Below are 16,495 nucleotides of genomic sequence, written 5' to 3'. Positions count from 1 at the left end.
CTGATTATCTGCCTCCCCCTTCTCTGCCTTTCTCTGCTGGCATCATCAAGTTATTCTCCCCTCTGTGTGCAAACCTCCTCCTGTGTCTCTCTAAGACACCGGTGGTTGTATTGAAAGACCCCGTGGATACTCCAGACCCTCTCCTTAGGAATTGGCATGGTCTCCATGGTAATGAGAGTTCTCCATGTCAGGGTCCTTACCACTTACACCTGCAAAGTCTTGGCTATACTAATACTCACAGGGTCCAGCCATTGGGACCCAATATCCCTCCAGAATGGGTTAATAATCACAGGTACAGGCTGCAGAATTATAATACATCACATAGGAATTGTGGCTACAAGAGCCCATTAATTGACGACGTCTCAACCTGCAAAAATTCATTCAAAAGTCCATTATCCTTTAATGAATGTTTACATATATTTTTGAAGTCTTTTAGCTGAAAAATCCTCAATTTTTTAAAGGAAAATACAATTCCTAACCCTATTTTGCAGGTGAGCAAACTGAGTCAACATAAACTTGAATTTCACCTGAAACATCTATCGCTCTAAAGTAACAAAATCATCTTCTGTTCATACACAAATCTCCTTTCAAGATAATTTTTCTTATGCCTGTAGTTGATTTCTTGTGAAAAATAAATTCCATTTCTAACCCCTCAGAGTGGAGACCATTACCCCAAAATGCCTCTCTGAAGTGTTAAAGAGCAAAGCTATCACTGAAGGATTAAGACGTACCTGACCCAAGCCATGGTACTTTCCATCACCTCCTACACTTGTAAGGAAGAGCAGAGATGCATTTGAACTATTGTGCTGTTGAAGAATCATGACCAATAACTCAGAGAACCTATATAACCGGCCATCACCCTTCACACATGAAATCTCCCTACAAATTTCCTTAGCAATGAGGTCACTTTAATAATCACATGACTCTTGTGCTGCTGCTGATGAGCTGATGACTGAGCTTAGTGGACACTCAATAATGCTAGAGACTTTCTTGCCAAGGATTCAGCCAGCAACATTGAGGGCCACTCTCCATCACACTGATCACTGAGTGTCCCGCCGAATCTCATCCAAGAGGGGGGAAAAAAGAATTAAATCTTGAATAGCCCTAGCCCATCGAAAGTGAATGCTTTATGAAAACCTGCAGAGTTTTGGACCCTCAGGGACAAGCTGTCTCTTCGGACATCTGGACGCCATGTTTCTAAGGAAATCCAGTCCATGTTTATTGAGATGCACATGCGATCTAGAGAAGATATCTGGCATTCAGGCTACACGAGCCGACAGTGTCAGTGATTTCTTACCCCCCACGCCTCCCTTTATATATTCTTCATTCAGGCCATGTATGTCACGCTTCCCTGTATATCCTCCAACATGTTAGCATGGGAAAAACACTCACACGGATATGAAAATAGTGATGCTGGTATGATGAGGATGACAGTTGGCCATTGACTCCACCGTCCTACCTTTAGAGGGATCCATAGAAAACAAAGATAAAGGTAGAATTTAAAAATAAATAAGTGTGCAAATATTCTAGAATTTTGCTTTCTTTCAAATTCCTCCCCTTCTCCTAATTTGATACCATCACTACCAGACAGGGTGGCTGCTGGAATGGGCTCAGCAGAGCATGATTGTGAGAAGTCAGGGGATGGGCCCTGTTCTGTTCTGCTGGGCACAGGGATGCTATGACATGGAACGCACACAATGGCGCCTACCAAGAACCAAATCTCCAATGGGAAGAACCTAGTTTGGGTTTTTCCCACACCTATCTTGCATCTCTCAGAGAAACATCAGCCTGGTGCCTCATTTTAATTACAGTCTCTTAGTAAACACACCCGTTCCTTCCAAACCAGGACACGGACGCTCCCTATGCTTCTCATCTGTGCTTTGGAAATGACTTAGTTGCACTGTTTCCATCATCAGCCCAGTACCTACAGCCGACTCGGCTCTCCAAGTAAAAGTGATTTGATTACATTATGCAGATTTGTTTTCTCTCAGGTTTTAATATCGAGTTATTGTTTCAGGACTCTCCTTACAATGAGAATTAAACATGCTGACGGAGTGTAAATTATGTGCTTTTAATAGTTAATATAATTTAATCCAAGCCTATTACTAGCCTAATTGGGTTTACTTGTGCCTTGGCTTAAGGTCTAGGATATAATAAACCCAAAGGTCTGAACATAGGGAGGTTAATTATGCTTAAAACTTGCAAAGCAGCTACTTTTAGGTCCATTACACACCGCACATGCACACACACGAAAAAGACCCAGAAAGAGTCTTCCCACAGGAAGTGAGGTCACACCTTCCTTCTTGAGTCTCTGGGGCATCCTCACTCAGGTATTGACACGGTGCTTCCTACCGCCCCTCCTCACCATGTAGAACGATCTGCCAAATCATTTCTCCTCCAGGATTGCTCAGCTCGCCGTGCCGAGTTCAAAATGGCTCCCCGGTGCCTATGAAATTAGTGTAAACTACTCACACTGGCTCTCAAGCTTCTTAGAATCAGAAGCCAATTTAGCTGCACAGTAGCATGGCCCGCCCCACCCCCTGCCCTGATCTTCTGCTTAATTAAGAGAGTGTAATTACTGGGCTCTGATCACTCAGGCAACTTCTATCAAGGCATCACACCTCCCCGTTAATCCCAAATCCCATGGTATCTTCCTGAGATGCTGTTAATCTTTGCCCTTCTTAGTCTTAGGGCCTTACAGCAGGTGCATACAGAAAGGCCTCTCTGGCAAGTTACAGTCCATTTATATGGCCCTCCTAGCCAAGAGTACGTATTATGGTATATTAGTGTATATGTTATATTATATGTATTGTACATAGTAATACATTACATTATGGTATAATTCTGGACTTCATACCTGTGGCTATGGTTCAGTTTAGTAGGGAATTCTATACTAAGGAACAGAAATAGGGTAAAATTAAGATCTGACTTTAGTCGAAAGTGTGAATTGGGCTGCTCTTTGTTTCCTTTATGAGTCCCTAATAAAATGCAAAAAAAGAAAAGAGGAGAAAAAAAAAGAAAATGATTAGGGTAAAGAATGTACAGATGTGCTTTATGCAATTGATGTATGTATATGTATGGACTGTGATAAGAGTTGTATGAGCCCCTAATAAATTGTTTTTTAAAAAAGAATTTCAACAGGAGATTATTTAGGCTATACCATTTGGACATACTTGAACTATTCCTAATGTATTCACTTAAGATAAAAATAAAACTTCAGCAGCTAGTTTTATATGATGAATATAATAATTTATATATTAATAAAAAATAAAGAAATATAATGCTAATTCTCTCTGTGAAAAAAAAAAAGAATGCAGCATGATCCAGGCTATGCTCCCTGTCTTTCTTGGATACATAATGGTGCCGCCATACAATTCCAAATTCCATTCATTGCTTCATCTGACCTCGAAGCCAGACCTCTATTTCCTGACTGCTCCTTGGCGGAAGACGGAGGACCCTGCTGACTTTGGGATAATTTTGGTTTCCAGATCTGTACTCTGCATTTGTCTCACCGCTCCCTGACTTTTGCATGGGGAATGAGCAGCACCCACCACCAGGTAAAGCAAGTCTCCCAGTTTCTGTGGCATGCTGCGGCAATTTGCAGCACCTAGGGACTTGGGGGCATGTCCTCCAAGGAGGCATGGGGGGAAATTGAGCTGACTATAGTCCTGGAAGAGTTGGACCCTTGGTACATCACAAGTCTCCAATTTTGTGGGGGCTCCGCCACCAAACTCAATGCCAGGGAGCCATTTCTGACTCATAGCAACCCTTTAGTACAGGGTAGAACTTCCCTGGGGTCTCCCAGACTAACTCTTTATGGGAGCCCAGAGCCTCATCTTTCTCCTCTGGAGCAGCTGGTGGTTTCAAATTGCTGATCTTGCAGTGAGCAGTCCCCCCAGCCACCAGGGCTCCTTTGGACTAGTGTTGTATTCAGTCTTCTAAAAGTGACCATTGTCCCACCTTCAGAAGGAGCTCTGGTGGTGTGGTGGTTACATTTTGAAATTCTTACTTCATACAGATGAAAATGATCAAAATGTGGAAGACTTGAGGAGGAATAAGGCGTTGGATTGGCTTAACATCTGTAGTCCTTGGATCATTCATGTATTCAAGGTGGGCATCTGTTTAAGCAACATGTGTCGGCTCTCCCAACCACACAGAACTCACTTGCGTCCTGGTGGATCAGTCCCCAGTGCCATCTGCCTTGCCATTGCTGAGTTTCCAAGGTAGGAAAGCAGAGAGAGCCATTGCTTTACTTACTTTGATTTTTAAAGGAACTTTCCATTGTGAATTAAGTGGAGGCTTACAGTACAGGTCATCAGATTCACGTTCCAGAGTTTATATATATATATATATATATATATATATATATATATATATATATATATATATATATATATATATATATGTTGTTTCAACCCATCCACTGCAATCCCCTTCCATTGATGTATCATTTATCCTGCCTGCTTCATCCCTGAGTCTATCCCAGTCATCCTTCTTCCCTGACCCTTTGACCTTTGTCCTTGTGGAATGCCTGCCCTTTGACTACGGAGCCATTAATCTAGAGCACAATTACCGGTTGTTATACTCATCTCCCTCTGCAGCCTTTTCTTCTATACCCAACACAAGCACGTACTCATTTTCCAAGTATTCAATGACTTCTTACTATCCACCGAGAGGCCATAGCACAGCTGATGGAATCAGGCTGTCTGGATTTAAGCCTTTACCACATACTAACTTTGGAGCTTTGGTCAATCCCAGTGCAGTCTACATATTCATGGAGTGTATTTGAATGCCAAACAAACAATCTGTCTTGGAAGAAGCACCGCTCCTTGGAAATGAGGATTGTGAGACTTCATCTCACAGACTTTGACCACATTATCAGGAGAGATCATGAAAAAGGACATCATGTTTGGTGACATAGAGAGGCAACAGAGAAGAGAAAAATCATCAACAACAGGGATGAACATCATGGCTGCAAGGACCAGCCCAAAAATGACAGTGCCTGTGAGGATGGCACAGTACCAGGCAGCTTCCTTCTGTGTAGAGAGGGTTAGTGGGAGCTGGAACTGGTTCTAAGGTGCCTAACAACAACAACAACAGCAAGAGGTGTTATGCAGATTAAGTGAGTTAACGTGCATAATGCACTTTAGTGGGAGACTGCTCTTGATGTTATGAGCTGCTGCTGAGTCACTATAGATCCCGTGGGGTCCTTAAAGGTGACAGAGAGAAATGCAGCCCAGCCCTGAGTCACCTGGGAGATCATTGGGATGTTGGAGTGCACCGCTGTGGCTATGGTGTCAGTCCATCACAAAGAGGATTTCTCTAATGTTCGCGATCCTCTGTCAAACTTGCCATTAGTTTTGATGCCGTAGGCTTTCTGGATTTTACATGTAGTACCAGTGAGCCAAGGCTTCAACCTCCTCCCTTCTAAGGTGCATCCTTCTGAGATGGATTTGTCTGCTCTTCAGCATTGTAACTGTTACTATCATTGTTGATGAGAGTGGTGTGGTTAACATGACTAGGACTGAGATTTCAAAAAATAGGGTCATATTTTATTTCTGGCTAAAATTGCTTTCATTTTAATATGTAAGCTGATAGCAAGTCTGCGGTGGTCTGCTTGATCGACTTGTGATTACTGAAGACTCAAAATCATCTTTAGAAATAGATGAGATTAGCTTCGGTGCATTTGCAGAACCTAACAAATTATCTTTTATTCTTCCTGGACTATCTATTTTTTGTTGTCTTTGATTCAAATAGGCAAAAGTGGAAACAGGATATTGTCTGGAGCTCAGGTCACTTTCTGTTTTGCAGTTACTAGACTTGAGCCAAGGAAGGGAGCTGATTGCACGGTGGGCTAAGCGCTGCTGAGCTGCTAACCTCAAAGTCAGTGGCTCCAACCCATCAGCAGCTCTGAGGGAGGAAGATGAGGCTGTCTGCTCCCATAATGATTTAAATTCTTGGAAACCCAAAGAGGCAGTCTAACTCTGTTCTATAGGGTCACTATAGGTTGGGATCTTCCCTGGCAGTGAGGTCAACTGAGACATGAACCATCTCCACAAGATTGTAAGTGCTTCATTCTTAGAGAGAGAACCCTGGTGGCTATGCGTTGGATTACTCAATTGCAAGGTGACCACTTTGAAACCACCTCAGGAGGAAGATGAGGCACTCTGTTCCCGCCAGGATTACAATCTCAGAAGCGCACAGGCACGGTTCTATCCTGTCTCACCACGGTTCTCTGACACAGTGGCTGCAACAATGGCTCAAACACAAGAACAACTGTGAGGACAGGCCAGGGACAGACAGCAAGTGCTTGTAATGGTGTCCTGTGACTCGATGGCACCTCACAGCAACAATAGCAACAACAACATGAGTCAGAATCGATGAGTTTGTACAAATTGTTATCTGATTTAATTGTATAGTGTCTTAAGTTACACCTAAAACCATTCCAAGTACTGTATTTAACTTTAACCTTACGATTCTTAAAAGTTACATGCCAATTGCTTACATTAAACACCTATTTTATCGGCTGGGGTTTCCACTAATTATGCGGTGCCCTTATTAAGAATTGCTCACTGTAGCATCTGTTCCCATTTCTGTTACACAATGAAAAGGTTCGTCCGAGTGTTTTTATTTTTAGAACGGAATGGGACTGCATGGACACAATCTGTTAAAATAAGTTTTATCCTGGAAAGGCAAATGTATGGAACCTGTAAACACATTGTAAGAACGCCGTGCATCTAAAACTCAATGACTGGTGATCTGTGCAAAACCATCCATTGAAAGGGGACAGCTCGTTTAACTATTGTAAGCCTCTCTCTTTGAAGCAGGTAATTTGGAAACTTTGCTTATTTGGGGTCTTTTTTTCCTGGAAATGGTAACAATAGCAGGTCATAGAACCAATGTCTGTTAGATTGTATATGAGGCGTAATAGTCAGCTTGGAACGTTAGTGTTACAGGTGGCCTTCAAAGGAATTAAACTGAGTTCTCCATTCAGGAGCACTGAGGTCTCGGCATGGGATAGGGCCTGGCCCAGCAGTTCCCCCAGTTTAGGGTAGAGCTGCAACTAGAACTGTGGTAGGCAGAATTCTAAAATGGCCCCAGTGAGTCACAACCTTTAAAAGAGGGACCTGTATGATCCGATGCCTCTCCTTGATCAGGTTGCATTATATGACAGTAGGTAAGAAATCTTGCCGATACCATCAAAGTCCCTAACCATTTGGCTTTAAGGGGATCAAAAGGATGGTCGCCCTGACCCTGCTGGTTCTGACTTCAGCAGCTGGGTCTTTTCAAAAAGGATCTAGCAGAGACACAAAGAAGTGTTTGTTAGTCTTCTGGAAGAAAATTGTCACATTATACAAAGGGACAGAGGATAGGGAATAGGGAGTAGCTGTCGGGAGCTGAGCACATTGCTTCTACAACTGCCATGGACTGCGTTTGGCCCCACCATCAAGCACATGCTTTGACATACATATTGGCCGTAGACTTTCAATCCCCAAAGTAGAAGACCTGTCGAGATATACTCTGACTCTCAACCCACAGAAACACTCAGTGGATGTTGCTTTGAGCTGCTGGATTTGTGGTTCACCATCCACCTGCCACTTTGTTATACTATGAAGCCTGGCCTCTTGCGGTGATGCTGGAAGGGATGCCACAAGTATGTCCAATCCCAACCAGGTCATCCATAGTGAACTGGTTTCAGCGGAGCTTCCAGGCTAAGGTGGACTTGGAAGAAATGACTGGAAAGGAGTCGCTGAAAACCTGATCTGCCTCAGTCGAGCATTCACTGTTGGATTTGCTTGTTTTAGGCTTATCGGGAAGGACCCATACATGGTGTATGGTGAAGTGGGGAGTGGGGGCACCCAAGCACTTGAAAGACCCTCGATGAGATGGATAGGCACAGTAGCCGTGACAGGAGCCCCAACATGGTGGTGGTGGTGAGGATGTCACAGCACTGGATACTGTCCAGTGGCACTACCGCCACAATGTATTGGAGTTGATGCCTTGGCAGATGATAAGCTACAACGGTGTATCTTAGAAAGTGAAAAATAGATCTATCTTTTTCTATGATAGAAGTAGGACAAGTAGGACACTCTCCCCCACATCTCTGGGCCAGATATCTCAGCTGTTTCGAAGAGGGTGATATGGGTATTTTAGGATGTGCGTTAATAGAAACCAGCCACAGGGCTCTTTCACAGGCTCTCCTCAATAGCACCCAGGCAGTTCGTCCTCTGCTTCCAGTCCTCAGCTGAAGGTGGAAGTGGGAGCCCTCAATAGTCCAAAGGTCTAGAATCGACTTTACTCTGTCAGACCATAGAATGGTAATAAAAACTACAGTGAATGACAGCAACTAAATACATTTAAATCTATGAGTCTATATTGATTCTCAAAACAAAATCAAACAAAAGAAGCTCATTGATCCCTTTCTGGGTTTCATTGTCTATGCTTTCTAGTGCTGCTGCTGTAAAAGAAATTCTATAAATGGTGATTTCAACAAGCAAGAATGTATTGCTTCACGATGCAGTAGAATAGAAGAATGAATTCAGGGTGCTGGTTTTAGGGGAAGGCTTACTCTGTGTCAGCTCTGGACACAGAAGTTCAGAAGCACAAAACTTGTCATGTGGCTTGACATCTCTCTTCTCCCATCTCTACTCACTTGCTTATTGAATCACTATTATGTCTCAGAAGAGATTCAATCCTCCAAGGCAACACCCTACAGTCATACTATATGTCATTAACATAACAAAGAAAACCCATTCTCAAATAGGTTTATAACAGGTTTCAAACTGAGATCCAGTGATTGAGTTGATTCTGACTCATAATGGCCCAATTGAGTAGGATGGAATTGCTTCTGTGGTTTCTGAGACTGTCACTCTTTACTGGAGTAGAAAGCTTCATCTTTCTCCTATAGAGCAGCTGGTGGTTTTGAACTACTGATCTTTCTGTGACCAACCCAAAATGTAACCTCTGTGCACCAGATCTCCTAGCCATAGGCATGGAGATTAGAATGTACAACACATATTTTGAGTAGACACAATTCAATCTAACATTAAAAAACAAATTCATTCTTTTAAGTACTATTCAGTAAAGGGAAAAGAATGAAGCATTCTCCCTGCCTCGGCTCTGTGGACCGAATTTCAGGGTAATCAAGCGTGAAGATGACATCTTTTCTTCGTAAAACATTGTTCTCGCAGAAGGAAGAAGAAATGAGAGGATAGAAACATACTGCTTTGTAACCTCAAATGAGTTTGCTGAAGATTTGCCTGCTGCAAATCTTCGGCATTTGATTTCTTGACTGTTGCCCCCCAGGGGCTTTGATTGTGGATCCAATGAAGTGAAATCCTTGACAAATTCATTCTTCCCTTGCTTTGTCATGATGTGGCTTATCAGTTCAGTCAACAACGTCAGCAGCAAAGGCAATGGCTCTCAATGACTTAACAACGCTAGAAAATGAAAAAGAGACAGACAATTATGTGGCTTCTAGCATCCTTCGAGAAAAGAAATGGATTTGTAAGATCAGAACCCCACCTAGGAAGCATGTGAACCCCAAATCGAATCTTCAATGGAACATGTCTGCAGATAGCTAATTACCAATTTTCAGGAAAGACAGAAGACAGAGGAGCATGTTAAGGTCACCATCAAGATGCATTCATCAAAACTTAGCCAACGGTAATACTGCATCACGCATGACATGGATTCCTTAAAATAAATTGCAAAGGAGATGAAAAGCCGATGGGAGGGAAATGCAGTTTAAAAGTGATTTAAGAGGCACAGCAATGGCAGTGTATGAATTCTATTTGGATAAATTGTGTAGATAGATAAGTAGGTACACATACACTAACACCTGCACCTCACACATCACATGATATAATTGAGGGAAGTTTGAACACTAGCTGGATATTTGTTACTGTTAGGAATTACCAATGTTTGTTTCTCTGTTTTAGGTCTAATCCCAAGATTCACGGTTATAGTTAGCAACAGAGTGTTTGAATTTTAGAGATACATTCATGATAGAATGGACTCCTGCTTTGTGGTTGTTGTTAGTTGTCATCCCATTAGTTACAACTAATAGAGACCCTACCATACAACAGAGCCTCATCATAATCCTTCCTCACAGTGCAGTTGTGTTTGAGCCCACTCTCCAGCCATTGTATCAATCCATTCCATGGATGACTCCCCTATTTTTCACTGACCCCTCTAGCAAGCATGAAATCCTTCTTCAGGACTGGTCTCTCCTAAAAATGTGTCCAAAGTACATGAGACAAAGTCTCACCAGCCTCGTGTTTAAGCAGCATTCTAACTAGGGAATATGCCTGGCTAGCTCAGATGATAGCTCTTGAGAAGTTTAATCTCAGGGTTGTCTGTTTGAGTCCCACCTTGGGCATCTGGTTTCTTATTCTCATGCTGGTCTAGGATTTAATTCCCAGTAAATAGAATGAGCGGTAGAGGAAATCAGTTGGCCTGTAGTTGAAGTGTGATTGCACTTAAGTTGGGGGGAAAATTAAAATTAAGTGATGAGTAAGTATTGTGAATTTTATTCATTTTTATCTATGTTTGTGTGGTAGTTACATAATCTGGTATCAATTTGGAACATAAAAGGATTAAGAGTGAAGAAGACATGGAATCTACTCTGTCAATCCATACATAGCCAATGAAGCTTCTGTGTGGGCATGGCCTTCCCCTCAGGGTTCTCGGATCTCTGGTGTTTCCTCCTTGGAGGCAGGAGACACTTTCTCTGTTCACTTCCTGAAAGACATCCCTGAGGAGAAACCACATGGACCTCCCCTGATATAGCCCTGGGAACCGGAGAAGCCACGAGGAGACCTCTGCCAGCTCTGAGATGCTTACAGCGCCACTGGATCCGAAAACTTCCCACCCACTGGCCTCTGATTGTCCTGTATTTGGCATCATTGCATGTGTCTCATGAGTCTGAAGAGGACTTTATCGATTGGTATCAGACATATAGGCTAGTATTGGACTTATGGGCTTGGACTGGACTGGGATGGGATGCTTTCTCAATGTACAATTACCCTGTATGTAAAACCCTCTTTTATACACATATGAGCCCTTTGGATTTGTTTCTCTAATCTACCCGGACTAACACAGTTTGTAAATTTGAAATTTTCTATTAAAAAAGTTATATAAAAATCAAATCTATTCATGCTACCTTTCTACCTAAAATATATATATGTATATTTTAGTAATACTTCATTACTCTGAAGATAAAAGACAAACATCCTAATATGACCAACAAGGTTCTGATTCATCTAGTCCCTGCCCATTTCTTAAGGTTCAACAGGTCTCATTACCCTCAGTCTGAATTCCACCTGAAAAAGTCTTCCATCCTCCAATACCCAGTGCCTTGTCCGTGCCCTTCTCCACCTTCTTCTGCCCGCAGTGTCAGCCAGCTCTGTGAAACAAGCTGACAGCTCCAAGCACATCTTCTGGGAGCCATTTATAAAGATAGTCATTACATATCGTTTGGCGGAGGGTTTTAATAATATATGACTGTCGGCAAGGTTCCAATGGGGCACTGGTCCTCATTTTATCCCATTTCTTTCCATAGAAGATGTTCAAAATAGACTAAATAAATCCAATTACCCAAGGACATCCAACCAATTGCTGCTAAGCAAGTTACTTGGAAAAGGTGGTTGAAGAATATCTGTAAACAAGAAGAGGAAAGCAATACATACAGAGGAAAATTGTGCTGGTAGAGTATCTTATGCAGGAGTCCATGAGAGAGTTCAACTAAGGATGGATATGTTACACAGAGAGATACCACCCTGGAGCCTTCACAACAGGCTCCCTGCTTGCTCCAAGGCAAGGAGTATATTAATTCAAATGATTTTTTTTGCTGAAGCAAGTTATGCATTGGAGAGTCTATGACAGTCAGTCATGTTCCCAAGAGCTCACAGCCCACTGTGATAGACCCATTATGCTCAGGATGAAGAGGATGTCCACAAACCGCCAATGGTTATATAGTCATCAGTGGAGATTTGCATTCCTCTATTTTTCTTGTGGCTCTATGCTTCTGAGGAGACTGAAATCAGTGAGTTAGGAGAGAGAGGGCAGATAAGTTCTCTTGCTGGGAACACTCTCCTTTAAGCCAAATGAGGGTTTGAGTAATGGTTCTTGACTCGTTACTCTGCCTCTATAGCCTCTAACGCCAGAGCATCGGCACGTGGTTACTAGCCCCTTCGTGATGTTCTGTCTTCTCTGACAGAAGAAATGGCTTTCTCTCGCACATCCATTTTGTGGACCTTCTATGAGCAACTCAGTGGCAACTAATGACATCAATAATCAATTAACTTATACAATCATTAACAAGACCACGCTCCATCCTTAACAAATTAATTTCAGAAAATAAGTCCATTGCTTTGCTTGTTTGTTTGAAAAATTGGGTAACTATTGTTTTAAATAGGTATATTCAATATTGAATAGACACCATGTGCTTGAGTGTGATGCTCTCAAGTCAGTTGGGATCCATAGAGATCTTACAAAGAGCATCCTGCACCAGCATCACTTCCCTGATGAGGCTGGAGTCTCTGTTGTAGTACATTGGGAGTGCTTTCCAGCCACAGGGGCTGCTCGTCCAGCCCCATGTCTCTTATACAGTATTTTGGTCTGATTTATGGATTGTTCAATGGCTACTTTGAGGAAGTAAATTGTCAGGCCTCCTTCCCTGGTCTGTCACATTCAGGAAGATCTGATAAAACCTGACCACCATGTGTGGATCTCACGGTGTTTGAAATCACACATATCCACCACAGGACAAAAAAAAAAATGTTAACAGTGTCAAGCAGGCATAGTCCAAATATGAAAATTTTAGAGAGAAAAAATGCGTGTGTTTAATGTATTTCCATAGATGGTAGAAGGAGAGTGGTAGAAAGATTGTATCACAGAAAGGTGTTAACATCCCTATTTTCAAAGAAATTATAAACAGATAGATGAAGATCAGAATGAGAAATGCAATATTTTATCATGCAATAAGTATCTCTTTCTCCTAGGGTCCCATAACTTCTGTATCTACTATCCCATTAAATCATTTTCAGAACTCTGAAAATCAAAAGTTTCTTACAACCCATGTTGTTTTAAAGGACACTATTTAAAGGTCTGGATGTTCATAAAGTAAACACATCAAATTGTTTATCCTTTTAATAAAATACTCCATTTGGCCTGGTAACAGTACCACATAGTGAGAACTCCCCTGCGATGCTCACTCACATTCATTCACTGCCATTGGGCTCATTTTGACTCCATATGACAGTGTAGAACTGCCCTGTGGGTTTATAAGATTTTAACGCTGTAATCGTCCTTCTCCGACTAGCAGCTGCTATTTTCAAATGGCTGACCTGATGGTTAACAGTTCAATGGGTAACCACGGTGCCAGCACAGCAACTAAGTAACATTAATACTCATGAAGATTGGAGCGACTTCCGGGGAAAGATGGCAACGGAGTAACACATGTGAGAGGGACTCCACAGAAATCAGCCCAGGAGAGTTACTAAGAGGGAAATTCAACACTATTGAATTGCAGGAGGAGCGTCATAAAAATAAGTAGGCACAGACCCACAAGGCTTTGAGGGGCTGGGAGCTTTTGGATTACCTCAGTGGAGGCCGGCTAGGGTTTAACCTTAGACCTGCTACTGTCTCAGCCAGAGCTGGGACCATTTGGAGTCGGCACAGGGGCTGTATCTAAACACACCTACAGATGGCTGGCGCATGGGGACTGGGATTAAACCCTTGAAGCTCCACAGGCAGGGATCAAGCCTCAGCTACATTGTAACTTTTGTTTCCCTCTCTTCTCTCTATCCACTCACAGTCTCTGCTAGCCTACTTTCTAATTTTTTTCTCCTCTTTGACTCTTACCTGTTCTCTCACACACCCCTGCTGATCTCCAGACCACTCCCCTTAGCCTAGGGCATTTTTGCCTGCCCCCCACCCAGTTGATGAGCTCTACACTGCGCAGAGGAGCCCAAGGCTGGGGAAGACCAGCCAACCTCCACCAGTGGAGAGCTGCCAAAATTCTTACCAGGGAATTCCTGCTTGTGTGGCTCGGGGAGCTCCTATTGTACTTCTGTTGTCCCACGTGACTGCCTAAGGCAGCTCAGCCAACACTTATCAATGTTCCAAGCGGCTGCAGAAACCTCTGGCCAACCTCTGCAGTGATCTACCTGATCAGGGAAATTCCTCCCAGCATTCGGTGTGTTCTATACCAAAGCAGGCAACCCACCAGCTTTCTGGGGCACTCCCCTGAGATGAAAGCCACAGAAGGATAAAGTGGTAGGTTAATTCCATAGTGAAATTAGCTGTAGGTAGTTCTAAGAAGCATTCCTACAAGTCTCCCAGAGAGAGCCAGTGCTCTTTGACTACCTGAAAAATGGCACGTGGCTCCTTGAAATCAACGCAACCCAAACAGCCATCAGCCCCAACGACCTCAATGAAAACACAGGAGAACAAAAAGGCAATAGTAGAATAGTCCCTGAATATAATGGCATGCATAGAAGAAGCAGGAATGGAGCTGCCACAGAAAGAAACTTGGAGTCATACAGGATATGAGTGAAATAATGCAGAAAAAAGATGAAATGATAGAGTAGATAAAGTTTATACACCAAAGGGAAACACAAGAGCTTAGGGATGAGATAACAAAATCCAGTAGCAGACACGTGGACCTTGAGAATCGCCTGGAGGAAGCAGAGAATCATTCCAGTGACTTGGAGGACAGCCAAGCAGACTTTAACAAACGTGAACAAAAATCTAGTAAGATCATCAGAGAAGCTGAAGAAAACCTAAGAGCTTTATGTCTGATGCTATGAAGAGGTACAACATTAGAATTATTGGATTGCCAGAGGAAGAGACAAAAAAGAAGTCATCTGCAACAATAGTAAGAAAATTCTTGGAGTAAATCTTCCCCAACTTCATGAATGAAAACCAAGAACCATTGAGTAGGCTGAAAGAACACCAGTTAGATTGAATCCCAAGAAGAAGTCATCAAAGCACATAATAAACTCTCCAACTGTGAGGAAAAGGATAAAATCATGAGAGCAGCAAGGGAAAAACAAGCAATCACATATAAAGGTTCCCAAATAAGAATACGCTCAGACCTATCAGCAGAAACTATGAAGAAGAAGAGAAAGTGGAGTAAAATATTCCAAAAATTGAAGGAAAACAATGTAAACCCAGGAATACTCTACCCAGTCAAATTATCGATCAAGACAGATGGAGAAGTAAGAGTTTTCCCAGACAGAAAAACTCAAAGAATACGTTACAAAAAACCCAGTCCTACAAAAAATTCTTGCCGACCCATTATGGGCAGAAGAACAATACTCACCAAGCATAAATAAGAGACCGCCACATAGAACAACCTCCCCCAGAGGGCAACAAAGAGAAAAAAGACCCCAAGATAGCATTGGCTTAAGGATGGAAAGAAGGCAAGAATGATATACACACACGCACAACAAACTAAAAAGAAAGAAAAGTAGGAAAACACCCAACACAAAAGGTATAAGATGACATCACAGAGTCCGCAGATGGAAATTAGGACATTTCTAGAGACCAATGAGAATGAGGACACGACGTACCAAAACGTATGGGACACAGCAAAGGCAGTTGTTAGAGGAAGTTTCATAGCAATACATGCACACCTGAGAAAGGAAGAGAGACTCATGATTGATATGCTGGCACGAAATTTACAACAAGTAGAGAAGAATCAGCAGGACAATCCTATAAATAGAAAAAGAACTAATAAAAAGTAGGGCTGAGATTCATGAGAGGGAAAATAAGAAAACTATGGAAAAAATTAATGCTGCTAAAAGTTGGTTCTTTGAAAGGAAAAACAGAATCGACAGACTGCTGGGAAATCTAACCAACATGGAGGGAACAGATTTCAATAAGAAGAATGACGGGTGAAAGAGGGGACAATACAACAGACACTAATGAAATCAAAAGGATAATTACACAGTACTACGAAGGATTGTACTCCAAAGAATTTCACAACTTGGAAGACGAGGACAAATTCTTGGAAAAACAATCCCTCCCTTGACTGTCCCAAATAGTATGTCAAGAATCTCAGCAGACCCATAACAATAGAAGAAATAGAAAAGGTTATCAAGGGATTATCAACAAAAAAATCCCCTGGACCAAATGGATTCACTGGAGAATCCTACCAAACATTTAGGGAAGAACTAACACCAATCCTAAACGAAATCTTCCAGAACATAGAAAAAGATGGCAAACTCCCAAACTCCTTCTATGAAGCTAGTATAACTCTGATACCAAAACCAGGAAAGGATCCCACAAGAATAAAAAACTACAGACCAATAACCCTAAGGGAAATTGATGTAAAAATCATTAACAAAATATTGGCCAATATAATACAAAAGTATATAAAACAAATAATTCACCATGACCCATGACCAAGTTGAATTCATACCAGGGATGCAGGGATGGTTCAACATATGAAAGACTATTAGGACCATTCACCACATTGACATGAAAA

Source organism: Tenrec ecaudatus, chromosome 12 (assembly GCF_050624435.1).
Source record: "Tenrec ecaudatus isolate mTenEca1 chromosome 12, mTenEca1.hap1, whole genome shotgun sequence".
In the NCBI taxonomy this organism is placed as follows: domain Eukaryota; kingdom Metazoa; phylum Chordata; class Mammalia; order Afrosoricida; family Tenrecidae; genus Tenrec; species Tenrec ecaudatus.
The sequence above is the reverse complement of the archived record's forward strand: the minus strand, read 5'-3'. Positions refer to the sequence as shown.